The 27,361-nt window shown below is 45.8% G+C and overlaps 2 protein-coding genes across 5 annotated transcripts in view; one reads left to right on the top strand and one right to left on the bottom strand.

Moving 5' to 3' along the window:
- The window catches only part of LOC147124333 (terminal uridylyltransferase 7-like), a 78,361-nt gene extending 56,721 nt beyond the window's left edge, over positions 1-21,640 (bottom strand). The window contains exons 1-2 of one of the 2 annotated variants that reach the window (XM_085985109.1): positions 21,549-21,639; positions 8,291-8,363 (exon numbers count right to left, since the gene is read on the bottom strand). The gene's annotated coding sequence lies outside the window, so the exon portion shown is untranslated. Of the gene's footprint in view, positions 1-8,290; positions 8,364-21,548 lie in introns of both variants that reach the window. The other variant, XM_085985117.1, reaches the window with a different exon arrangement.
- LOC147124332 (uncharacterized) overlaps positions 20,819-27,361 on the top strand; it is a 41,779-nt gene continuing 35,236 nt past the window's right edge. For 2 of the 3 annotated variants that reach the window (XM_085985145.1, XM_085985130.1), the window contains exon 1: positions 20,819-20,922. The gene's annotated coding sequence lies outside the window, so the exon portion shown is untranslated. Of the gene's footprint in view, positions 20,923-21,721; positions 21,823-27,361 lie in introns of those variants that run through there. The other variant, XM_085985137.1, reaches the window with a different exon arrangement.

Here is a 27,361-nt window from a genome sequence, read left to right as displayed (position 1 = left end):
CCTAGCCAGAGTGCTGAGACCAATTGTAGAACAAACCTTTTTCAACTATATATATTTTATCAGCGTAAGATGCTTGCTCTTAATAAATACGGAGATAGCGGAATCAGCTGGCTTGTTGCAATATACTAGGAACACAGCCCCTCGAGCCTGTTCCACCACTCAATTAAGACCATGGCAGATCTGTATCTTAACTTCATTTATCCGCTTTGGTTCCATAACCCTTAATACCCTTAGCTAACAAAAATCTATCAATCTCAGTTTTGACATTTTCAGTTCACCTACCCTCAACAGCTTTTTGGGGGAGAGTTTTCCAGATTTCGACTACTCTTGGTGTGAAGAAGTGCTTCCCGACATCATCCCTGAATGGCATAGCTCTAATTTGAGGATTATGCCCCCATGTTTTGGATTCCGCCACCAGAGGAAATAGTTTCTCTCGATCTACCCTATCAAACTCCTTTAATCACCTTAAACACCTCATTTAGGTCCCCCCTTAATCAACTATACTTAAGGGAATACTTCCACACCAGTGCTTCCGACGTCTTCCTTTTTCCTCAACCGAGGATTCCCCTCTACTGTGGTTGACATGGCCCTTGACCGTGTCCGTTCCATTTCCCGCACTTCTGCTCTCACCCTTTCCCCTCCCTCCCGGAACCACGATAGGGTTCCCCTTGTCCTCACCTTTCACCCCACCAGCCTCCACATTCAACAGATCATCCTCCGCCATCTCCAACGTGATCCCACCACCAAACACATCTTCCCCTCACCTCCCCTTTCAGCATTCCGAAGGGACCGCTCCCTCCGCAACACCCTGGTCCACTCCTCAATCACCAACAGCCCTTCTCCTTCACCTGGCACCTTCCCGTGCAAGCGCAGGAGATGCAACACTTGCCCTTTTTACCTCCTCCCTTCCCACTGTCCAGGGCCCCAAACACCCCTTCCAGGTGAAACAGCGATTTACTTGTACTTCTTGCAATTTAATATACTGTATTCGCTGCTCACGATGCGGTCTCCTCTACATTGGGGAGACCAAACGCAGATTGGGCGACCGCTTTGCGGAACACCTCCGTTCAGTCCGTAAGGGTGACCCTGAGCTTCCAGTCGCCTGTCACTTTAATTCTCTGCTTCACTCCCACTCTGCTCTCTCTGTCCTCGGCCTATTACATTGTTCCAATGAAGCTCAACGTAAGCTCGAGGAACAGCACCTCATCTTTCGATTAGGCACTTTACAGCCTGCCGGACTCAACACTGAGTTCAACAATTTCAGATAATAATCCCTGCCCCCATTTTTCATGCTGTATGATTTTGCCATTCCCATTTGCAACATTTTCACAGTATGTTCTTTCAATTCCTTCCTCCCCTCCTACCCCGCCCCTCCCCCCGTCTCTGCACTTGCTTAATATCTGTTACATTTCCAGCTTTTTCCAGTTCTGATGAAGGGTCCCAGACCTGAAACGTTAACTCTGTTTCTCTCTCCACGGATGCTGCCTGGCCTGCTGAGTATTTCCAGCATTTTCTGTTGTTATTTAAGGGAATACAAGCCTGGTCTTTGCAACATGTCCTCATAATTTAACCCTTTTAGCCCCGGTATCATCCTGGTGAATCTTTGCTGCATCCACTCCAAGGCCACTATATCCTTCCTGAGGTATGGTGCCCAGACTGAATGCAGTATTCCAGCTCCCTTGAGATAAAGGCCAATATTCCATCAGCCTTCTTACCTATTTTTTGTACCTGACCACTAGCTTTTAGCGATTTCTGTACTTAGATCCCTAAATCTCTCTGCTCATCGACAGTCCCTAGCTACTCACCATTTAGAAAATACTCTGATCTATCTTTCAGTATGGAGTCAAAAGTAACCTCTGGTTCTTTTGCCAATCACCTTAAAGCTGTGTCCTCTGGTTACTGACCCGTCAGCCACTGTAAACAATTTCTCCTTATTTACTCTATCAAAACCATTCATGATTTTGAACACCTCTATCAAATCTCCTCTTAACCTTCTCTGCTCTAAGGAGAACAACCCCAGCTTCTCCAATCTCTCCACGTAACTGAAGTCCCTCCTCCCTGGCACCATTCCAGTAAATCTCTTCTGCACCCTCTCCAAGGCCTTGACATCCTTCCTAAAGTGTGAATTCAGAATACTCCAGCTGAGGCCTAACCAGTGTTTTATAAAGTTTTAGCATAACATCCTTGCTTTTGTCCCCTATTAATAAAGCCAAGGATCCCATATCCTTTTTTTTAATTTTTTTAAAAACAGCCTTCTCAACCTGCCCTGCCACCTTCAAAGACTTGTGCACAGGCACCCCCAGGTCTCTGTTCCTGCACCCCCTTTAAAATTGTACCCTTTAGTTTATATTGCCTCTCCTCATTCTTCCTACCAAAATATATTACATCATACTTCTGTGTTAAACTTCATCTGTCATGTGTCTGCCCATTTCACCAGTCTGTCTACATCCTCCTGAAGTCTGTTACTATCTTCCTCATTGTTTACTACGTTTGAGTTTCATATCATCTGCAAACTTTGAAATTTTGCCCTGTATACCCAAGTCCACGACATTAATATATCAAAAATAGTGGTCCCAATACTGACCCCTGGGGAACACCACTGTACACCTCCCTTCAGTCTGAAAAATAACCATTTTCTGTCCCTTAGCCAATTTTGTATCCATGCTGCCACTGTCCCTTTAATCCTATGGGCGTCAGTTTTGCTAACAAGTCTATTACATGGTACTTTGTCAAACGCTTTTTGAAATTCCATATACACATTAACCACACAACCCTCTCCGTTACTTAAAAGAACTTGATGAAGTCAGTCAAACATTATTTGCCTTTTAACAAATCCGTGCTGACTTTCATTTATTAGCCCATACTTTTCCAATTGCTAATTAATTTTGTCCCAGATTATTGTCTCCAAGTTTCCTCACCAGTGACGTTAGGCTGACTGGCCTGTAGTTACCAGGTTTATCCCTCTCCCCTTTTTTGAACAGGGGTGTAACATTTGCAAACCTCCAGTCCTCTGGCACCACTTCCCTATCCAAGGAGGATTGGAAGATTGTGGCCAGCACCTCCGCAATTTCCCCCTTTACTTCCCTCAGCAACGTAGGATGCATCCCATCTGGGCCGGGTAACTTTTCTACTTTGAGGACTGCCAACCTTTTAAGCACATCCTCTTTATCTATTTTTACCCTATCCAGTATCGCTACTGCCTCCTCCTTTACTGCTACACTGGAAGCATCATCTTCTCTAGTGAAGACAGATGCAAAGTACTCATTTAGTACCTCAGCTATGCCCTCTGCCTCTACAAGATGATCTCCTTTTTGGTCCCTAATCGGCCCCACCCTTCCTTTGACTACCCTTTTAATAGTTGTGTGTTTATAAAAGACTTTTGAGTTCCCTTTTATGTTAGCCGCTAATCTATTCTTATGCTCTCTCTTTGCCGGTGTTCCCGTTAAGCTGCGCGGTCATGCAGTGGTCTGGAGATCCTGTGCATGCGCGGAAATTTGAATGGGCCACACAGCCCATTAAAGGGGCAGCGCACCCAAACAAAAATTAGAGGGAACATTGCTCTTTGCCCCTCTTCCCTTTTTTAGATCTCCTCTGTACTTTCTATATTTGGCTTGGTTTTCTACTGTACATGGAACCTTACAATTCTCACAATGCTCCTTTTCCGGTCACATTTTAACCTCTATATCTTTAGTCATCCAGGGAGCTCTAGCTTTGGATGCCCTTCCTTTCTCCCTCGTGGGACTGTGTCTACTCTGTACCCGAACTATCTCTTTAAAGGTCTCCTATTGCTAAATTACTGTTTTGCCTACCAATCTTTGATTCCAATCCACCAATCCCTTCCTTTTTAACTCACTGAAGTTAGCCCTCCTCCAGTTAAGTATTTTTACACTTGAATGTACTTTGTCCTTTTCCATAACTATCCTAAACCTGATGATCACTGTTCCACCATTGAAACATGCTCCACTTACCCCACTTCATTCCCCAGAACTAGATTCTGCACTGCTTCCTTTCTCTTTGGGCTGGAAACACAATGATTAAGAAAGTTCTCTTGTACACATTTCAGGAATTCCTCCCCCTCTTTGTCCTTTACACTGTTACTATCCCAGGCTATATTAGGATAATTGAAGTCCTCCATTATCACTACTCTATAGTTCTTGCAGCTTTTTGTAATTTGCTCCTTTACAACTAATTGGTGGCCTATAGTATACACCCGGTAGCATAATAGCTCCTCTATTGCTCCTTAATTCTAACTAGATCGATTCGGTCTTTCACCTCTCAACGACATCATCCCTCTTCAGTACTATAATAGTTTCTTTAATCAATACTACCACCTCCGTGCCCCCCCCCCTTGTCCTTCCCTATCATTCCTGAACACCTTGTACCCAGGAATATTAAGTTCCCAAACCTCCCCTTCTTCAAGCCAGGTCTCTGTTATTGCCACTATATCATAGTCCGACTTGTGCCTGCATTTCACCAACCTTATTTACCACGCTCCGTGCATTTACGTACATGCACTCCAAACCTATCTTAGAGTGCCTTGCATTTGCCCCGTCTGATCCCTCCTATTTCTGAACTATTCTTTACTCGAGTGCTATCTGCCTCTCCCAGGCCTCTGTGCACCTTGATTCTCCTCTCTAATGTTTCATCCTGGTGCCCATCACCCTGCCAAATTAGTTTAAATTATTGTACAAATAAAAATAAAATTTTTACTGCCCAACACTGGGGAATATATAATAGATTTGATCAACAAATTAAGTTTATTAATTTTATCAATAAATTAGTTAAAATAAAATTAGGTCCAAAGCTCAAACAACAAACTGATGGTGCCTGAATTTTTACCAAATTCAATAGCCTTCTATTACCACAGGTCTATGAAAACAATGTTACACTGACTAGTGTCAAAGGTATTCAACTGATTTTTTTTTAAAAAATGAATGAACTTGGGAGTATAACCTACTCTGAATATTCCCCATAGCTTTTACTGTCATTTACTCCAGCTATCAATTCTACCAACCAATCTACCTCTGCACTCACAAACAAACCCGTATGCTCAAGCAATTCTCAAATATTTCCACACTCAAGAATTATCCATCAATTGTACGGCAACTGGAAAATGGACAGCCTCCTTTCAAAAAAATACTTGAATAAAACCTCCCCACACAACCGTTAAATATATTCATCTTATATACTTGTGTGTTGAGAGAGGGGTTGATTTTCATTTTTCAAGCACAAGCCTTCCACTGTGCTGATGGAAACAGTTAATGGGACCAGCATTGAGTTATGTACTAAAATGTTTAATAGGTTCTAACAAATTAATGGCAGAATTTTTTTAAAGTACAGTTTTGATAGGTCTAGCCAATCGTGATGCAGATAATCCCGGCGTTTACTTACGGCAATTAAACCTTCTGGCTTTAAAAGCCTACTAAACACAGCTGCACTTTAGCACAATTATATTGTGCATTACATGGTATAATTTTCCTGGTGCTTCTAAAACGGTGCATTCTCTGACTTATTGTGAACAGTGGCACATGGGTGACTCAATTTAAACACTCAACTTAACAGAGCCTGCCTCTAGCGCTCTTCCTCGTAGATGAGTGCTTGAAGACAAGTCTTTCTGTTAAACTGCTGCAAACTTGTTTTTGTAAAAGTCTGATCCTCTTCTGCTCCTGCCACTGCCAAAACTTCAGATCCTGAGAACATCAATTCTTTCTCCTTCCTTGGCATCTCACTCAAACTGCATCTGATGATATGCAACCTCATTGCCCTATAAGATCATGAATTGAGTTTCAAATCCCATATCCTATCCATCTACAAGATCAACTATTTCTACCTCCGTAACACCATGCATCTCCTCCGCTACCCATCTCACACTGCTGCTGAAACCCTCATCTATGCCTTCAATGCCCCCAGGCTCAACTCCTCCAACACTTTCCTTGCCAGGCTCTTGAGCTCCACCCAATATTTCACAGAATTTCACAGAAACCCCACAGTGCAGATAGAGGCCATTTCGGCCCATCGAGCCTGCACCGACACATATCCCACCCGATCCCCGTAACCCCTACACCAACACATATCCCACCCTATCCCCGTAACCCCACGTATTTAATCCCCCTAACACTAAGGGTCAATTTATCATAGCCAATCAACCTAACCCGCACATCTTTGGACTGTGGGAGGAAACCGGAGCACCCGGAGGAAACCCACGTAAACACGGGGAGAATGTGCAAACTCCACACAGACAGTCACCCGAGGCCGGATTCGAACCCGGGTCCCTGGCGCTGTGAGGCAACAGTGCTAACCACTATGCCACCGTGCTGCCCTTCAAAACTTCGCCGCCAACATCCTGTCTTGTACCAAATCCAGCTTTTTTTATCATCCCTTTCCTGGCCAAACTCCATTGGCTCTTAATCTCCCAACACATTGAATGCATAATCCTCATAGCTTTGCCCCTCGCTACTTTTGTGACTTCCTCCAGCCCCATGTGCTCTCCAATCCTCTGACTCTGGCCTCCTTTGCATGCCCCCTCCCAAGCTCTTCTTTCAGTGGAAGTGCCTTCAGCCCTTTTGCCCCACACTCTGGAACTGTCTCCCGTTCTACTTCGCTTGCCTCCTTCAAAAGCCACCTCAAAACCTACCCATGCCTCACCTCGCTTAACTGTTTACCTACTATTGCCTGACATCTTTTTTCACCTCTGTGAAAGGCTTTGGAACATTTTACTATGCTCACGATGCCATGTAAATACAAGCTGTTGTTGTAGTACATCACAAAAGCAGCGAGCAGAATCTAACAGGGCTCGGTCTCCTGATCACTATGCAGTAACATCTATTGGAAATCTTCTCTTCTTAGGCAGTCCCTCGGAACCGAGGATGACTTGCTTCCACATTAAAAAGAAGTTCTCAGGTGACTGATGAGTCCAATGCAGGACCTACAGTCTCTGTCACAGGTGGGGCAGACGGTGGTTGAAGGGGCGGGTGGGTGGGGTGCTTGGGGTGATGTGCGCTCCTTGCGCTTGGCTTCCGCTTGCTCCCGGCGAAGAGACTCGAGGTGTTTGGTGCCTTCCCGGATGCTTCTCCTCCACTTTTTGCAGTCTTGGGCCAGAGATACTCAGGTGTCGGTGGGGATGTTACACTTTTTCAAAGAGGTTTTGAGGGTGTCCTTGAAATGTTTCCTCTGCCCACCTGGGGCTCTCTTGCCGTGTCGGAGTTCCGAGTAGAGCACTTGTTTTGGGAGTCTCATATTCGACATGCGGACAATGTGATCCGTCCATCGGAGCTGATTGAGCGTGGTCAAAGCTTCGATGCTGGCCTAAGCAACAACACTGATGCTGGTGCGCCTATCCTGCCAATGGATTTGCAGGATCTTGCGGAGGCAGCGTTGGTGGTACCTCTCCAGTGCTTTGAGGTGCCTGCTGTACATGGTCCATGTCTCTGAGGCACACTATGCAGTAACATCTACTGGAAATAGCCTTTGTGTGGACACCGATTGAGGACAGAATTAGATTCGGCTGTGATGCACCAGCAGTCAAATAGTCTGCTGGTACTCAGTCAAGACTCATATACAAACAGCAGCCACATGGAAAAAGTACTGGAGGGCACCCAACCAGTGCCCATGGAACTGCACCCCTACCAAATAATAGAGACAAATGGCCAAAAATAAAAGACATGACAGTAAGAGACGCAGTAATCCTGTACCTAGTCTCAATTCTTTGATCACTGGCCCCAGTATTTTAAACATAGGACAGTTCTAGAAAAATCAGTAAATAACATATTACAGTACCACGTAAATTAATGTGAAAATGCGCCTAGTCTTTCCTCCTCCTCGCTAATTTATTTTACTTCGCATCAATTCTTGGAGTCGGGCACTGAGTGAGGCAGTACTCTTGAGGCCGAGATAACCTGGCCTCATCCCACCTCACGAACTCCAACGCTCCACTGTCAAAAACTAAATGCAGTTCTCACATCAGCTTCGGCTCTCCTCGGTGTCCTCCTTCAGCCGCACCAGTTCAAGTTCAGCTTTAAAAAGAAACATTAACTTGCGTCTTAAGAATTAAAGGACCAAGAGTATTTAAAATACGTGATCGGTGCACTGACGGTAAGAGTAGGAGCGGTCAATGGCCATAACACCAAGGGCCCGAGCAACAAGAAGCTGCGGCTGGGCCCGGGCCTACCGCTCACACAACCGTTGCCGGCCTACCGTTTAAATCAGCCACTTCCGCTTTCTGTTTGTACAAGGCGCCGCAGCCTTTGGGGTTGGAGGTGGACTTGGGGAGTGAGAGCAGGAAGAAACTAACCTGTGGCGCCAGTCCTGGTCTCCTCGCTGTTGCTGTTACTGCCCCTTGGTCTGTCCGTCGCTGCGCCTTCCCCCTCAGACAAACAGAGAGAAACTCAGACACAAACCACCGCACACAATCTCCAGAGAATAGCTTTCCTTCAGCCCCAACCTCCAGAAAAACTGTCCCTGCAGGCCACCCACTAAACTGCAAGAAGGGTTGAACACAAGTAAAAAGGCACAATAACTTTTATTTGACGTGAGAGATTCTAAGATACCCTCATTCCTCAGTGGCAATCAGTTATTTTTTGTTTGACAGTGCTGTGTTAATATTTTGTTGGATTTCAAAGTCAGCTTGGATCAGTTGGTAGCACTCTTGCTCCTGAATCAGAAGCTTGTAGATTCATAAGAACATAAGAAATAGGAGCAGGAGTAGGCCAATCGGCCCCTCGAGCCTGCTCCGCCATTCAATAAGATCATGGCTGATCTGATCCTAACCGCCAATCCACTATCACAGAACCATCTCCTGAATCTAACAGAATTAGACACACGAAATAGGAGCAGGATCAGGCTACACGGCCCCTGGGCCCGCTCCGCTACCCACAGGGCCATGACCGATCCGAACCTAGACTCATGTCCAAATTCCTGCCCGCTCCCCGTAACCCTTAATTCCCTTTACTTCTAGGAAACTGTCTATTTCTGTTTTAAATTTATGTAATGATGTAGCTTCTACAGCTTTTTGGGGCAGCATATTCCATGGACCTACCACCCTCTGAGTGAAGTAGTTCCTCCTCATCTCAGTTTTGAAAGAGCAGCCCCTTATTCTAAGACTATGCCCCCTAGTTCTAGTTTCACCCATCATCGGGAACATCTTCCCCGCATCCACCCGATCCAACCTCTTCACAATCTTATATGTTTCAATAAGATCAAGTCCCATTCCAGGATTTGAACACATGCAGTATAGTACTGATGGAATGAAGCATTGCTGGATATTTGGATGAGACTGTGTTCCCAATTCCAAGAGCTTGAAATATTTCTAAGAAATGCAATAAGGTGAGTCTTCCTTTTGTTTCTGAGAAGCATTTTTCTGTATAAAATGTATTCAAAAAGGGAGAATAATTTTTGAAAGGAAGTGCAAAATAATGGCCACACTCAAGATCCACCTTATTGCATCGGCCATATCCATTGCTGCTTCTCTCCTCAATGTTGTTCCCATCCTATCCAAGATCGCCACTTCTCTCCCCAGCACTCCTGCTTGGATCCTAAGTACATCACTGCTCTTCCCCAGTATGGTTGCTGCCCATCTCAACTCTCACCAACACATTTGTTATGGTTCCCGGTTCTAACTTTTCCTTCTCCACTATTGTTATCCTTCCCAAGGTTGCCACTTCTCTCTATATACTGTTGCTATTTTTCCAAGATGTCCACTGTCTAATACTGTAACCATTTTCCTCCTGGTGCTGTTACTATCATTCCAAGGCCAGCCTGCCCTTCCCAAAGTCACTGCTATATCCCATGTAGATACAAGCAAGATACCATATGATCTCATAAACTCACCAATAATTTTTGAGACATCCAGCAATGGTGAAACAATTTTTTAACCTACACTGAAAATACATAATTGAATATATGGTTTTATATCTAAACTCTAATGGTTTTGATACGTACACTACATGGGATCATGATGTGCATCAAAAACTAGGAATCAATTTAAATCCATCAATGCCTCACAGCGCCAGGGACCCGGGTTCAAATCCGGCCTCGGGTGACTGTCTGTGTGGAGTTTGCACATTCTCCCCGTGTTTGCGTGGGTTTTCTCCGGGTGCTCCGGTTTCCTCCCACAGTCCAAAGATGTGCAGGTTAGGTTGATTGGCGATGATAAAAATTGACCCTTAGTGTTAGGGGGGATTAAATACGTGGGGTTACAGGGTTACGGGTATAGGGCTTGGGTGGGATGGCTGTCGGTGTAGGGACCGGATGCTAGGGTTTGGATGATCAGCCATGGTCTGAATGGCCTACTCCTGCTCCTATCTTCTATGTTTCTATGTAATTCACTTATGCGATATAACAAAGTTTGATCAATTTGATTTGAAGTAATTAGTTTTTATTTCTGTGCTGTTCAGTTTCTATCTAGCAATCTTGACTTGACAAACTAAATTTCATGAAGAGAAATCAAAACCAACAACTATTTATTTGCATGTTAAAAGCATGTAAACTACAGCTATATAATTTTTTTTATTCATTCATGGGATGTGGGATTCGCTGGCAAGGCCAGCATTTACTGCCCATCCCTAATTTCCCTTGAGAAGCTGGCGGTGAGCCTTCTTCTCGAACCACTGCAGTCCATGTGGGGCAGTTCTGGTCGAGCCGCGAATGCTGTGGAGTTTTAACTCCATAGCGTGCGTGTTTTTTTAAAGCAGTTTCCCTGCCTGGAAGTCAGCCTAATTGACAGGCTTGGCTCCCTGTCTGGCGGGGAACGCTGCAGAAGAGGCCACAACCCAGGAGCAGATAGCTATCATGCTCCTTGGGCTGGACATCGCGAGGTTGGGGGAGTGGGTACAGTGTGGTTTGGCGGGTCAGGGGTGATCGTGGGGGGATGGAGAGAGATGGGGGGTTGAGGGGGTCGGTGATCGCAGTGGGGTGGTGGGCCGACCGTGGGGAGAGAAGCAGGTTAAGTTGGGGGGCCTGGAGGAAGCACTCTTGCTCCTCCTGGCCCACAAGTAGTGATGGAAAGACATTTACATCTTCTATGCAGCAGTCCTCACCTCCCTTTAGCTGCTGAATTTCCAGAGGCCTGGGAAACCCAGCCGGCCAGCATTCTAAGATTTGTTAAGAGCTTGACAGGGTAGAAGCCGAGAGGTTGTTTCCCCTGGAGTCTAGAACCAGGGGTCACAGTCTCAGGTTAAGGGGTCGGCCATTTAGGCCTGAGATGAGGAGAAATGTCTTCACTCAGAGGGTTGTGAATCTTTGGAATTTTCTGCCCCAGAGGGCTGTGGATGCTCAGTCATTGAGTTTATTCAAGACAGGGATCGATAGATTTTTGGACTCTAGGGGAATCAAGGGATATGGGAATAGTGCAGGAAAGTGGAGTTGAGGTAGAAGATCAGCCATGATCTTATTCAATGGCGGAGCAGGCTCGAGGGGCCGTATGGCCTACTCCTGCTCCTAAATCTTATGTTCTTGTGTTATGTTTTTAAAGCTGGAAGGGAGTTAAAATCTGAGGCACACAGCTGCATTAAAATATTTAAATGAGCCACCCACCTCCTGGGAGCAGGTTGGTTGCCTGCCCCTTGTCCCGCCTCCGTTAAAACCAGAAATAGGCGGGTTGGGTTCATGTTTGAGATTTTTAACATTTTAACATCCCACCCGACCCAAACCCACCCGTATTTTTTTTTAATTCATTTATGGGATGTGGGTGTCGCTGGCAAGACCAGCATTTATTGCCCATCCCTAATTGCCCTTGAGAAGGTGGTGGTGAGCTGTCTTCTTGAACCGCTGCAGTCCGTGTGGTGAAGGTACTCCCACAGTGCTGTTAGGTAGAGAGTTCCAGGATTTTGACCCAGCGACGATGAAGGATTGGCGATATACTTCTAAGTCAGGATGGTGTGTGACTTGGAGGGGAATTTGGAGGTGGTGGTGTTCTCATGCACCTGCTGCCCTTGTCCTTCTAGGTAGAAGAGGTCACGGGTTTGGGAGGTGCTGCCGAAGAGGGTTAAAATTACTGCCAATGTGTTAGAAGACTACAAATATGTCACTCCTTATCTGAAAATATGTAGTTCCTTTGTTAAAAAGACTGAGAAGTTAAGTGAGTAAAATTGTCACCTGACATGTCTGGATTCTGTTTCTTCTTTAGCTGTTTAATTTGATTGACACCTAAAAGGGTGAATTACAATATATGTGCCATTCAGATTGGTTAATGGTGAAATTGAAGAGGTTTATTCGAGATTCAAGGATATATAAGGTGTTGTCTTGACACTAAAAACTTTATGTAGTATTATTAAGTAAGAAGTAGTAGTAGAATTGAACATTTCAGTGTATAACGAAGAGATTTACGAGGATGTTGCCAGGACTGGAGAATTTTAGCTATGAGGAAAGATTGGATAGGCTGGGGTTGTTTTCTTTGGAACAGAGGAGGCTGAGTGGAGACTTAATTGAGGTGTATAAAATTATGAGGGGCCTAGATAAAGTGGATAGGAAGGGCCTATTTCCCTTAGCAGTGAGGTCAATAACCAGGGGGGCATAGATTTAAAGTAATTGGTAGAAGGATTAGAGGGGAGTTGAGGAGAACTTTTTTCACCCAGAGGGGGTTGGGGGGTCAGGAACTCACTGCCTTAAAGGGTGACAGAGGCAGAAACCCTCATCGCATTTAAAAAGTACTTGGATATGCGCTTGAAGTGCCGTAACCTACAAGGCTACGGACCAACAGCTGTAAAGTGGGATTAGGCTGGATAGCTTTTTCAGCCGGTACAAACACAATGGGCCGAATGGCCTCCCTTTATGCCGTAAATTTCTATGATTCTATGCTTATCTCTCTTGTCCAACTTATTCTGTTATTTCTGAGCTGGCTCTTCCGATTCCACAGCCCCTTTTAGTTTGGTATTACCTGCAAATTTGATCATTCTTCACTCAGTTTCCAAATCAAGTTAAGTTAAGTAAATTATAAACCGTAGTGTCCCAGCACCAAGCACTGAAATTCCCCCACTCAGTACCTCCCCCTTCTCTGGCATAATTCTTCCAACGAGTACTCATTGGAAGTGAAATTCAACTCGCAGCCACCCATTTTTCCAGTGTAAAATTGGTGTTAGACCTTCCAATTGCACATTGTGATCTGCTGTGCCCAAACTGCACCGCACATGCACCAGACACCATATTGGGTTGGGGGACTTTTAGTCGCCCAGGGCACCCGCCTGAAACAGACATTGGGGCCTAGGAATTGGTCTCAGGTGGTGGCGTAAAACAGGTGGTATCGGATCAGCCACCCGTTATATGCAGTGCCTGATATTCAGTTCCATTGGTTGCCATGGAGCTGAATATCAGGCACTGCGTATAACGGGAGGCCGATCCATTACCGCCCGTTTTGCGCTACCGCCTGAGACGAATTTCTAGGCCTAGGCTCCTTAAATTTGCTAATCAGCGTCCTGCACCAGTTGTAGGAGTCTAAATGCAAAATTCAGGTTTAAAAAATGGGAGAAGCTTGCGCTGGGCATACTCCGTCTAGTTGTACCAGCCGTTGATCGGCCTAACCAGTAATCCTTAACACCAATTTTATGCGGAAAAGTGGGCGGCCGTGAGTTGAATTTCTCCCTCAATAACTCTATGCTATGATTTACGTCACTGGCGCAATCTTAAAATACAAGCGCATGAGTCCGTGTTGGCCAGCAGTAACTGTTAGAATTTTAGACTTAAAGACACTTTCTGGAACTAAAAGTGAATCTTATAGAAAAGGGATCAGCTTAACATCTACTGAATTGTCCTCGTTAGTTTTAACACTCTTACTAAACTTAGGAATTTGGTGAGTGAGGGAATTCTGTGAGGTGGGGGGTAAGAGGTGCTGTTTGATACATAAAAAAATATAAACAACTAGGGTTAAATTAGATTGTGGGCTAAGTTACAGTAAAGACCTAAAGCATATAACTAAATTTAATAAATTAAACAAGGTTATTTCCTAGAATAAAAACTATTAATAGGCAATTGAGTATTTCAAAACTTGAAAACCTAATTAGTTAAATAAAATACAATAGAGATGGCAGGGCAGGTGATGTGTTGCAGCTGTAGCACGTGGGAGCTGGTGGACCCCAGTGTGATCCACAGCAACCACATCTGCAGTAGGCGTCTGCAGCTCGAGGAACTTCGGCTCAGAGTTGATGAGCTGGAGTCCAAGCTTCGGACAATGCAATACATCAGGGAGGGAGAAAGTTACCTGGACACTTTGTTCCAGGAGGTAGTCACACCCCTAAGGTTAACTACTTCAGATTTGGTCCGTGGTCAGGGACAGGAGGGTGTGACTACGAGTGAGGCAGGTATGGGGATTCAGAAGGTAGCATTGGAGGAGCTTCAGCCCTTGCACTTGTCCAACAGGTACGAGGTTCTTGCAGCCTGTGTGGACGAGAGCAGGGACTGCATGGAGGATGAGCAAACTGACCACAGCACTGTGGTACAGGGGGCCATTCAAGTTGGGGGGAGTAAAAAGGAACGTAGTAGTGGTAAGGAACAGTATAGTTAGGGGGACAGGAGGGTGTGACTGTTCTCTGCAGCCGAGAGCATGAGTTCCAAAGGCTGTGTTGCCTGCTAGGGTTAAGGACATCTCCTCGGGGCTGGAGAGGAACTTGGAGTGGGAGGGGAAGGATCCAGTTGTTGTGGTCCACGTAGGTACCAACAACATAGGTAGGACTAAGAAAGAGGTTCTGCTAAGGGAGTATGAGCAGCTAGGGGCTAAATTAAAAAGCAGAACCACAAATCTCTGGGTTACTGCCTGAGCCACGAGCAAATTGGCATAGGGTCAATAGGATCAGAGTTGAATGCGTAGCTCAAGGATTGGTGTGGGAGAAATGGGTTTCAATTCATGGGGCACTGGCACCAGCACTGGGGAAAGAGGGAGCTGTTCTGTTGCGACAGGCTTCATTTGAACCATGCTGGGACCAGTGTCCTGGCAAATTGAATAACTAGGGCTGTAGATAGGGCTTTAAACTAAATAGTGGGGGGGGGAGGGTTCAGGTGAGGGGCAACTTAGAAAGTTAAAGAGAAAGGACAAGGCAATAGTGCAGGGTAGCGAAAGGGGTAATGATAACCAGAGTGTGACAGGAAGGGACAGAGTGTACAAGCATAAAAGTGCACCAGCAAATTGGGTCAGAGTAGGGAAAAATGGTAAAAAGACAAAATTAAAGGCTCTTTATCTGAATGCACACAGTATTCATAACAAGATAGATGAATGGACAGCACAAATAGAAATAAATGGGTATGATCTGATAGCCGTTAGAGATGTGGCTGCAAGGTGACCACGGCTAGGAACTGAATATTCAGGGGTATTTGGCATTTTGGAAGGACAGGCAGAAAGGAAAAGGAGGTGGGTTAGCTCTGTTAATAAAGGATGAGATCTTGGCTCGGAAGATCAAGATGTAGAATCAGTTTGTGTGGAGATAAGAAATAATAAGGGAAAGAAGTCACTGGTGGGAGTAATCTATAGGCCCCCTAACAGTAGCTACACTGTGGGACAGTGTATAAATCAAGAAATAATGGGTCTTGTAAGAAAGGTACTGCAATAATCGTGGGCGATTTTAATCTTCATATAGATTGAACAAATCAAATTGGCAAAGGTAGCCTTGAGGACGAGTTCATAGAGTGACAGTTCCTTGGAACAATACATTGTGGAACCAACCAGGGAACAGGCTATTTTAGATCTGGTGAATGTAATGAGACAGGATTAATTAATGATCTCATAGTAAAGGATCCTCTAGGGAAGAGTGATCATAACATGATAGAAGTTCAAATTCAGTTTGAGGGCAAGAAACTTGGGGCGCGATTTTCCCATTGGAGGCGGGTTTCGGTTTGGGTGGGTTCAAAACCCGCCTCCACTGTGAGGTGGGAAAAATGTGTGATTTTTCCCTAATTGGCCAGTTAATTTCAGAGGTGTGGGTTCCCCTGGGCCAATTAGTCTTTTGGGACTCAAACTTGCCTCTGCTGATGTCACTTATCCAGCTTCATTTAAGGGCTGCTTGCTGCCTTGGTTCTTCCACTGGTTTTTGGTCGATGGTGCACCAGCTCCAAACTTTTATCTCCTTGAAGAATGGCCAGCTCCAAGGCAAGGGCCTCCCTGAGGTTCTCGGATGAGGCACTGGGTATGCTGGTTGAGGGGGCAAGAGCTAGCAGGGAGGTGCTCTTCCCCTCATCTGGGAGAAAGAGGCCTCCCAAAGAAACCAAGACTGTGTGGGTCCTGCTGGCAAGGGATATAACCTCCAGATCTGTGTGCAGATTGGATGATTGTTTCTGTTTATTGATGAAATGCCATTCCTGTGTGAATGTATTAAAATTAGGTGATGGCAAACTGTTGGCGTGATGGCATCTGTTATTTCGGCTTAGGCAGCTCCACATTGCGGGCTCCGCGACACTTGCATGGTCAGGTTGGTGGTCAGAGTGAAAGGAGGCCACAGAGTCATGTCCATTGTCTATCATGGGTTAAGAAGGAACCAAGCACATGTGCCACAATGGGCAACCTATGCAAATCTGGATGGCTGCATCTCTTGCATCACGGGCAACCATGTGCTCGCGTGCTGCCGCTGGTGCTGGTCGATACGCCGCCGCTCGGTCCTCCTCCTCCTCCTCATCTGAGGAGGCTATGAACTGAGCCACTTGCTCATCATGAAGCTGCAAGCCACGACGCTGTGCCATATTGTGCAGTGCATAGCAGACCACGACCATTCTGGAGACCCTGGCTGCTGAATACTGCAGGGCTCCACCTGATCTGTCAAGGCATCAGAATCGCATCTTCAGCAAGCCAATGGTTTGCTCGATGATGGACCTGGTCGACATGTGGTTGGCATTGTAGCGCTCCTCAGCTTCGTTAGCTGGCCTCCTGATCGGCGTCATTAGCCACTTCTTCAGGGGGTAGCCCTTGTCACCAAGGAGCCATCCGTTATGTTGGTTTGGTGGATTGAAGAGTGGAGGAACACTCGAGTTCCGCAGGATCAAAGAGTCATGGCAACTACCACAGAACTTGGTGCAAACATGCAAAATCTCCTTCTTGTGGTTACACACCAGCTGTACGTCGAGGGAGTGGAAGCCCTTGCGGTTGACAAAGATAGCTGGGTTTTGATGGGGTGCCCTAAGGGCCACATGTGTGCAGTCTATGATGCCCTGCACCATTGGCAAGCCTGCCATATTTGCAAAGCCAACTGAACGTGAGGTTACACTTGCTTGATCCCTTGAGAAGTGGATGTAATTGTGCGCCTTTGCGAAAAGGGCATTGGTAACCTGCGTGATGCAACTGTGGCGGGCCGACTGGGAGATGACGCTGATGTTTGCTGATGATCCCTGGAAGGAGCCTGAGGCAAAAAAGCGGAGTGCGGTCATGACTCTGACAGCCACTGGTAAGGGGTGTCCACCCACTCCTCTGGGCTCCAGGTGTTGGTGCAGCAGTGCGTAGATGTCTCCGACAACCTGTCGCGAAAGTCTCAGCCTCCTTTGGCACTGCTGCTCAGTCATGTTGAGGTAGCTCATCCTCTGTCTGTAAACTCTGAGGGGGGGTATCTCCTGTGGCGACGTGCTTCCATGCGCTGGCACCTTTTGCCCTGTGCAGCATCAGGTGGGTGAGCAGGAGGTTGGTGCTCCTGCTGCTGAGCTGCCTGGTTCTGCTGCTGCCGTGGCTGCTCCAAGTCCGAGGTCCATGGTGAAAGGAAATAAATGGTTCCCAAACTGTTGGGAAATGCTCAGTCCAAGCGGGGAGAGGGTCTTCCAAGGAGGTCCCACAGTTGAGAGATAGAAGCTGCAGCACCCCGGACTTCGGTAGGCCTGCTAAAAGTGCTGAAAGACCTGTGGAACAAAAGGTCTGCACCTGCAACTGATCCCTGATGAAAGCTCTGTTTTAATGGTGGAGCTGCAGCTGTGAGGAGGCCACCCACTTGTCAACCCGCCTTGATTAGCTGGCGTGGTTTAGGAGGGTCGTGCAACATGCACAAAATGTGGCAAAATAACAAAGGCCTGTCAAAATAGGATTATAGAGGACCTTAACGACTATTTAAGGGTCTTAACTACCTCTCCCGACTGATGGAGGCGGGACCGAATCGCACCCATCAAACCCACCTCCGGCAAAATTGCGCGGAGGCGGGTTATGAACCTGCCCTCACTTTTTGCCATTTTGCCAACTGTCCCACCTCCAAACCCGCCTCCTCGGGGCTGGGAAAATCATCCCCTTGGGTCTGAAACTAGTGTCTTAAATTTAAAGGCAATTATAAGGGTATGAAGACAAGGCTAAAGTGGCCTGTGATAATAGATTAAAAGGTAAGACGGTAGATAAGCAGTGGCAGACTTTTAAGGAGATATTTCATAATGCTCAACAAAGATATATTCCAATGAGAAAGAAAGACTCTACAAGAAGGATGAACCATCCATGGCTTACTAAGGAAGTTAAGGAGGGTATCAAATTGAAAGAAAAAGCATACAATGTTGCGAAGATTAGTGGTTGTTGTAATGTCCGTGTGTAATTGAGACACAGACTGCAGAAGTTGGTTATAACAGGTGTTTACTGAATGGAGACTAAACTGGAACTACTATACAAAGTTACTACACAGACTTATATACAGGGGTGGTGACTACTGGTACTGCAGTATACAGGGGCTGCAGAATATAGTTCCTTCTTCAAAGTACATACACTACAGTTGTCAGAAGATTGGGAAATTTTTAGAAACTTGCAAAGGATGACAAAAAAATAATAAAGAGGGAGAAAATAGATTATGAGAGTAATATAAAAACAGACAGTAAGAGCTTCTACAAGTATATAAAAAGTAAGAGAGTAGCTAAGGTTGGTTCCTTAGAGGATGAGACTGGGGAATTAATAATGGGAAACGAGGAAATGGCAGAGCCTTTGAACAAATATTTTGTATCTGTCTTCATGGTAGATAACACTGAAAGCATCCCAATAATAGTGGAAAATCAAAGGGCAAAAGGGAGGGAGGAACTTAAAACAATCACTATCACGAGAGGAAAAAGTATTAAGCAAACTTATGGGACTAAAGGCTGACAAGTCCCCTGGACCTGGTTAAAAGAAGTGGCTGCAGAGATAATAGATGCATTGGTTGTAATCTTCCAAAATTCCCTAGATTCTGGAAAGGTCCGAGTGGATTGGAAAACCGCAAATGTAACGCCCATATTCAAGAATGAAGGGAGACAGAAAGCAGGAAACTATAGGCCAGTAAGTCCAACATCTGTCAATGGGAAAATGCTGGTATCCATTATTAAGGAAGTAATAGCAGGACATTTAGAAATTCATAATACAGTACAATCAAGCAGAGTCAACATGGTTTTATGAAAGGGAAATTGTGTTTGACAAATTTATTAGAGTTCTTTGAGGATGTAATGAGCAGGGTGGATAAAGGGGAACCAGTAGATATAATGTATTTGGATTTCCAGAAGGCATTCGATAAGGTGCCACATAAAAGGTTACTGCACAAGATAAGAGCTCATGGTGTTGGGGGTAATATACTTGCATGGATAGAGGACTGGCTAACTAACAGAAAACAGAGAGTCCGAATAAATGGGTAATTTTCAGGTTGGCAAACTGTAACTAGTGGGGTGCTGCAGGGATCAGTGCTGGGGCCTCGACTATTTACAATCTATATTAATGACTTGGATGAAGGGACCGAGTGTACTGTAGCCAAATTTGCTGACGATGCAAAGATAGATGGGAAAGCAAGTTGTGAGGACACAAAGAGTCTGCAAAGGAATATAGATAGGTTAAGTGAGTGGGCAAAAATTTGGCAGATGGAGTATAATGTGGGAAAATGTGAGGTTATCCACTTTGGTAGGAAGAATATAAAAGCAAAATATTATTTAAATGGAGAGAGAATACAGAATGCTGCGGTACAGCGGGATCCGGGTGTCCTCGTACATGAAACACAACAAGCATGCAGGTACAGCAAGTAATTAGGAAGGCAAATGGAATGTTGGCTTTTATTGCAAGGGGGATGGAATATAAAAATAGAGACGTCTTGCTACAACTGTACAGGATGTTGGTGAGACCATACCTAGAGTACTCGTACAGTTTTGGTCTCCTTGTTTAAGGAGGGATATACTTGCATTGGAGGCAGTTCAGAGAAGGTTCATGAGGTTGATTCTGGAGATGAAGGGGTTGTTTTATGAGGAAAAGGTTGAGCAGGTTGGGCCTATACTCATTGGAATTTAGAAGAATGAGAGTTGATCTTATTGAAACATAAGATACTTAGGGGGCTCGACAAGGTAGATGCCGAGAGGATGTTTCCCCTCGTGGGGGAATCTAGAACTAGGAGTCATAGTTTCAGAATGAGGGGTCGCCCATTTAAGATGGAGATGAGAAGGAATTTCTTCTCTCAGAGGGTCATGAATCTTTGGAATTCTCTACCCCAGAGAGCTGTGGAGGCAGAGTCAGTGAATATATTCAAGGCGGAGATAGTCAGATATTTGAACTACAGGGGAGTCGAGGGTTATGGGGAGCGGGCGGGAAAGTGGAGTTGAGGCCAAGATCAAGTCAGCCGTGATCTTATTGAATGGCGGAGCAGGCTCGAGGGGCCTAATGCTGCTCCTATTTATGTTCTTATGCAGTATCTGTAGGTAATTAAGAAATTACATATATTCATGTAATTTCTTAATTACCTACAGATATTGCATAACATAAATAGGAGCAGCAGTGGGCCATTAGGCCCCTCGAGCCTAATATATATAGGTTTTAGCAATTAAAAGATGTTTAAACCACTCGAGTCAATCTGTGATTTGCAAAAAGTCCTTCTGAAGGGAAGGCTTGTCGGTGAGGTTTACTTTCGCTTTTCATTTCCCATAAATACCCCTCCCATCTATGTGAGTCATTGCGAACTGCAGTCCAATGGCGGCACGAAGGCTGATATTTGGCTCTTTCTTGTTTTGGAAGAGAAAATATTTCTTAAAATTTTCCTGTAGCATTATATTTACCAGGTAAGACCAGAACTACCCTCGCCATTGATCCCGCATTACTGCTTTGAGCTCTAGTGTGTTATCTGCAGATATTCCTCGCTTGTCGCTAATCAACCGCTGATCCAATTGAGATCCGAAAGTTTTCTCAACGTACTGCTTTATCTTAAGCAAATAGAAACAGTAGCGTCACGTTATAAAACTTTATCTTTGATTATTTGTCAAATATATTTCTGTTCTGAAGTGAACAGCTCCACGGTGTGGTGCATTTTTTAGGCTGGCTTTTCTGATCTTCTGTATGTATAAGCAGATTGTTCATCGAAATATAAAAGTCCAGTGTGTTTAACTGATACTAATAATCGGCCGAAGCTCCTCAGGTAGTATGAAGCAAATGCAATGAAAAAGGTCTATAGTATAGGCAATCCCGCTCTTAATTTGCAGATACATGAACATCGGGTGTAAAAGTGGATTGCTGTAAATTCAATAGCGCAAATTACTTAATTTTCTTCCACTCGTACTTAAAAAGAAAATGTAATATGAAAATATTTATTTCGTAAAATAGCACCTTTTGTACCTTAAAAATATGTAAGAGTAATAAAACGGCAATATGTGCCAGAAATGTCTGATCATATGAAAAACAAAGTCCTTACTTATGTCAGCTGTGGCTCAAGTTGGTAGTACTTTCGCCTTAGTCAGAAGGATGTGGGTTCAAGTCCTACTCCAGAGCCTTGAGCACATTCCTGGAGGTTTGATCAGGTGACGTTCTGAACACATGACATCTGACCATGTGATGCCCAATCGCGTGACATTTACAAAGGATATTGAATATATCTTACAAAGGTAGGGTTACATGTAGTTGTGGATTTCTGCGCCAGCTGCTATTTGGCACCAAGTTCTAAGAACCAGGAGGTCACCAGTGAGTAGGTACTGAGGGTGGGGATGAGGGACGATTTGTAAAGGGGAAACCAGAGGTTTCAGAGGGGTGGGAGGAACTTTGATTCCACCATTGACTAGTGGTAAATTGCACTCATATTCCCCTCATAACCAACAGTAATACAATAACTCACTGATAGTTTATATGTAACTAGTAGTAATGGGTGTACTGCCCTGATATCCTACCTGTAACTAGTAGTAATCCTATAACCAGCTGATATTCACGCTGAAATCACAGCCAAAATCCCCCTGCACTGCACAAGGTGCAGTCAGGCTCCCCAGTCAATGCCTCTTTTATCTGGCTTGATCTCTCTCCCTATCTCCTTGGACTCTGGTGTCTGGTTAGCTCAGTGGTAGCTCTCGCCTCTGAGTCAGAAGATCATGGGTTCTAGACCCACTTTAGAGACTGAAGCAAAAAATCTAGGCTGACACACCAGTGCACCAGAGGGAGTGCTGCACTGTCAGAGATGCCATCTTTGGCTAAGAGAAGCAAGGGAGGAAATAGCAGAGGCTCTGACCATAATTTTCCAATCCTCTCTGGCTAAAGGTGTAGTGCTGGAGGACTGCTAAAGATGCACTGTTGTTTAAAAAGGGAGAAAGGGATAGACTGAGTACAGGAAACATTTTTTTTATCCGGCACCGATGGGACCGGCATGGTGCCAGTTGATCAAAAAGTTTGGATTACAGAGAGGTATACTTACCAAGGTACGAGAGCCCCGTACACGGCCACAGGTGCAGGAGCCCCGGTTACACGGCACTTGTGCAGGAGTCCCGGTTACACGGCCACAGATCCAGGAGTCCCTGATGCACGGCCACAGGTGCAGGAACCCCGGTTACACGGCCACTAATATATAGTAAAACTTACCTGAACCTACTCCTGAATTTTGCCGGTTAAAAGAGAGTTTCCTGTAATTACAGGTCAGTCAGCCTAACCTCGGTGGTGGACAAATTATTGGGAAAAATTCAGAGGGACAGTATTAATCATCATTTAGAAAGGCATGGATTAATCAAGGATAGTCAGCATGGATTTGTTAAGGGAAGGTCGTGTCTGACTAACTTGATTGAATTTCTTGAGGAGGTAACAAGGATGGTTGATGAGGGTAGTGCGTTTGATGTAGTCTACTTGGATTTTATCAAGGCTTTTGATAAGGTCCCACATGGCAGACTGGTCAGAAAATTAAAAGCCCATGGGCTCCAAGGGAAAGTGGCAAGTTGGATCCAAAATTGGCTCAGTTTGCAGATGATACAAAAATTGGCCGTGTGGTTGATAGTAAGGAATAAAGCTGTAGACTGCAGGAAGATATCAATGGGCTAGTCAGGTGGCCAGAAAAGTGGCAAAAATGGAATCAATTCAGAGAAGTGTGAAGTAATGCATTTGGGGAGGGCTAACAAGGCATGGGAATACACAATAAATGGTAGGACACTGAGAGGTGTAGAGGAACAGAGGGACCTTGGAGTGTATGTCCACAGATCCATGAAGATAGCAGGACAAGTAGATAAGGTGGTTAAGAAGGCATACGGGATACTTCCTTTATTAGCCGAGGCATAGAATATAACAACAACAACAACTTGTATTTATATATAGCACCTTTTAACGTCGTAAAAGTCACAAGGTGCTGCACAGGAGTGTTATAAGAAAAAAATTTAACACCGAGCCACATATAAGGATAAATTAGGGCAGGTGACCAAAAACTTGGTCAAAGAGGTAGGTTTTAAGGAACATCTTAAAGCAGGAAAGAGAGTTAGAGAAGCGGAGAGGTTTAAGCAGGGAATTCCAGAGCTTAGGGCCTAGGCAACAGAAGGCACGGCCACCAAAGGTTGAGCGATTATAATCGGGGTTGCTCAAGAGGGCAGAATTAGAGGAGCGCAGATATCTCAGGGCGGGGTGGGGGGGGGCGTTCGGTGGGGTGGTGGTTGGGGGGGGTGGGTGGCGGGGGGTGGTGGTTGGCGGTGTGTGGTGGGTGGGTGGCGGGGGGTGGTGGTTGGGGGGGGTGGGTGGCGGGGGGTGGTGGTTGGGGGGGGTGGGTGGCGGTGTGTGGTGGTTGGGGGGGTGGGTGGTGGTTGGGGGGTGGTTTGGGTGGGGTTGGGGGGGTGTTTGGCGGGGGGGTGGTTTGGGTGGGGGGCGGTGTTTGGCGGGGGGGTGGTTTGGGTGGGGTTGGGGGGGTGTTTGGCGGGGGGGTGGTTTGGGTGGGGGGCGGTGTTTGGCGGGGGGGGTGGTTTGGGTGGGGTTGGGGGGGGTGGTTTGGGTGGGGTTGGGGGGGCAGCCGGTGGTGGTGGTGGTGGGAGGGGGCGGGGGGTTGTGGGGCTGAAGGAGATTACAGAGATAGGAAGGGGTGAGGCCATGGAGGGATTTAAAAACAAGGATGAGAATTTTGAAATCAAGGCGCTGCTTAATCGGGAGCCAATGTAGGTCAGCGAGCACGGGAGATGGGCGAACGGGACTTGGTACGAGTTAGGACATGGCCAGCCGGGTTTTGGATGACCTCAAGTTTACATAGGGTGGAATGTGGGAGGCCAGCCAGGAGTGATGCATATAGATACATATAGATACATATAGATACATAGAAGATAGGAGCAGGAGTAGGCCATTCGGCCTCTTGCGCCTGCTCCGCCATTCAACGAAATCATGGCTGATCACCCAAATTCAGTACCCTATCCCTACTTTCTCCCCATATCCCTTGATCCCTTTAGCCTTAAGAAATATATCCAACTCCTTCTTGAATATATGTAATGAATTGGCCTCCACTGCCTTCTGTGGTAGAGAATTCCACAGGTTTACCACTCTCTGGGTGAAGAAATTCCTCCTCATCTCTGTCCTAAATGGCTTACCCCTTATCCTTAGACTGTGACCCCTGGTTCTGGACTCCCCGACCATTGGGAACACCCTTCCTGCATCTAGTCTGTCTAGTTCTGTTAGAATTTTATAAGTTTCAATGAGATCCCCTCATTCTTTTAAACTCCAGCGAGTATAAGCCCAATCGACCCAATCTCTCCTCATACGTCATTCCTGCCATCCCAGGTATCAGTCTGGTGAATCTTCGCTGCACTCCTTCCATGGCAAGAACATCCTTCCTCAGATAAGGCGACCAAAACTGCACACAATACTCAAGGTGTGGTCTCACCAAGGCCCTGTACAACTGCAGCAAGACATCCTTGTTCCTGTACTCGAACCCTCTTGCTACGAAGGCCAAAATACCATTTGCCTTCTTAACCGCCTGCTGCACCTGCATGCTTACCTTCAGCGACTGGTGCACAAGGACACCCAGGTCTCGTTGCACTTCCCCTACTCCCAATCTATTGCCATTCAGATAATAATCTGCCTTCCTGTTTTTGACACCAAAGTGGATAACCTCGCATTTATCCACGTCATATTGCATCTGCCATGCTTCTGCCCAATCACCCAACCTGTCCAAATCATACTGGAGTTTCTCGGCATCCTCCTCACAGCACACATGCCCACCCAGCTTTGTGTCGTCTGCAAACTTGGAGATATTACATCTAGTTCCCTCGTCAAGATCATTAATATATATTGTGAATAGCTGGGGTCCTAGGACCGACCACTGCGGTACCCCACTTGTCACTGCCTGCCACTCGGAAAAAGACCCATTTATTCCAACTCTTTGCTTTCTGTCTGCCAACCAGTTCTCTATCCAAGTCAATACCTTGCCCCCAATCCCATGTGCCTTAACTTTACACGCTAATCTCTTATGCGGGACCTTATCGAGAGCCTTCTGAAAGTCCAAATACACCACATCCACTGGTTCTCCCTTATCTATTTTACCAGTTACATCCTCAAAAAATTCCAGTAGATTAGTCAAGCACGATTTACCTTTTGTAAATCCATGTTGACTAATCTACTGGAATTTTTTTAATTGCGTTGGAATAGTGAAGTCTAGAGGTAACAAAGGCATGGATGAGGGTTTCAGTGGCGGATGAGCTGAGGCAAGGGTGGAGACAGGCGATGTTCTGGACGTGGAAGTAGGTGGTTGTGGTTTTTGTTATGCTGCGGATATGTGGTCGGAAGCTCATTTCCGGGTCAACTATGACACCAAGGTTGCGAACAGTGTAGGTCAGCCTCAGACAGATGTTAGGGAGAGGGATGGAGTCGGTGGCTAGGGAACGGAGTTTGTGGTGGGGACCGAAAACAATAGCTTCTCTTCCCAATATTTAATTGGAGAAAATTATTGCTTATCCAGAACTGTGTGTCTGACAAGCAGTCTGACAATTTAGACACTGTGGAGGGGTCAAGAGAAGAGGTAGTGAGGTAGAGCTGGGTGTCGTCAGCGTACATGTGGAAACTGCGCTGTGTTTTCGGATGATGTCACCAAGGGGCAACATGTAGATGAGAAATAGGAGGGGTCCAAGGATAGATCCTTGGGGGACACCAAAGGTAACAATGTGGGAGTGGGAAGAGAAGGTGATTCTCTGGTTACAATTAGATAGATAAGAATGGAACCAGGCGAGTGCAATCCCACTCAGCTGGACGATGGTGGAGAGGCGTTGGAGGTGTCAAAGGCTGCAGACAAGTCAAGAAGGACGAAGAGGTTTAGTTTACCTTTGTCACAGTCACAAAGGATATCATTTGTGACTTTGATGATAGCCGTTTCGGTACTGTGGCAAGGGCAAGGGAGGGATTCAAACATGGAATTGCGGGAAAGATGGGCACGGATTTGGGAGGCAACAACATGTTCAAGGAATAACAACAGAAAATGCTGGAAAAACTCAGCAGGCCAGGCAACAGCCGTGGAGAGAAATTAGAGTCAACGTTTTGGGTCAAAACCCTTTATCAAGACTAAAGAGGCACAGGGAATGAAATAGATTAAGAGGCCAGGCTAGGAGAGAACAAAAGCGAAGAGACATTGAGATATTCAAAATGAGACGAGATGGTGATAGGACTAGTGGAGACAAAAGACAGCTCTAGATTAGGTGTGAAATGCGCTGGCAGAATGGGAGACAGCTGCCACGTGGGAGAGAGGAAAAAAAAGGAAAGGGGGGGGGGGGCGGGGGAGAACCAAAACAAAGGTGTGGATAAAAAATATAAGTAAAAATGTAATAGGGGCCGAGGTTATGATCTGAAATTGTTGAACTCGATATTGAGTCCGGAAGGCTGTAAAGTGCCTAATCGGAAGATGAGGTGCTGTTCCTCAAGTTTACGTTGAGCTTCCGTGGAACAATGCAAGAGGCCAAGGACGGTGAGGTCCGAGTGGGAATGGGGCAGTGAATTAAAAGACAGGCGACCGGAAGCTCGGGGTCACCCTTACGGACTGAATGGAGGTGTTCCGCAAAGTGGTCACCCAATCTGCGTTTGGTCTCCCCAATGTATTACATTTTTATACTTATATTTTTTATCCACAGCTTTTGTTTTGGTTTCCCCCCCCCCCGCCCCTTCCTTTTTTCTCTCCCACATGGCAGCTGTCTCCCATTTTGCCAGCGCATTTCACACCTAATCTAGAGCCGTCTTTTGTCTCCACTAGTCCTATCACCATCTCGTCTCATTTTGAATACCTCTTAATGTCTCTTCACTTCTCTT

This window comes from Somniosus microcephalus, chromosome 1 (assembly GCF_052327205.1).
Source record: "Somniosus microcephalus isolate GS21.2 chromosome 1, FLI_Smic_1.0, whole genome shotgun sequence".
Taxonomy (NCBI): Eukaryota; Metazoa; Chordata; class Chondrichthyes; order Squaliformes; family Somniosidae; genus Somniosus; species Somniosus microcephalus.
Note: the sequence above shows the minus strand (reverse complement) of the source record. Positions and strands in the feature narration are given on the sequence as shown.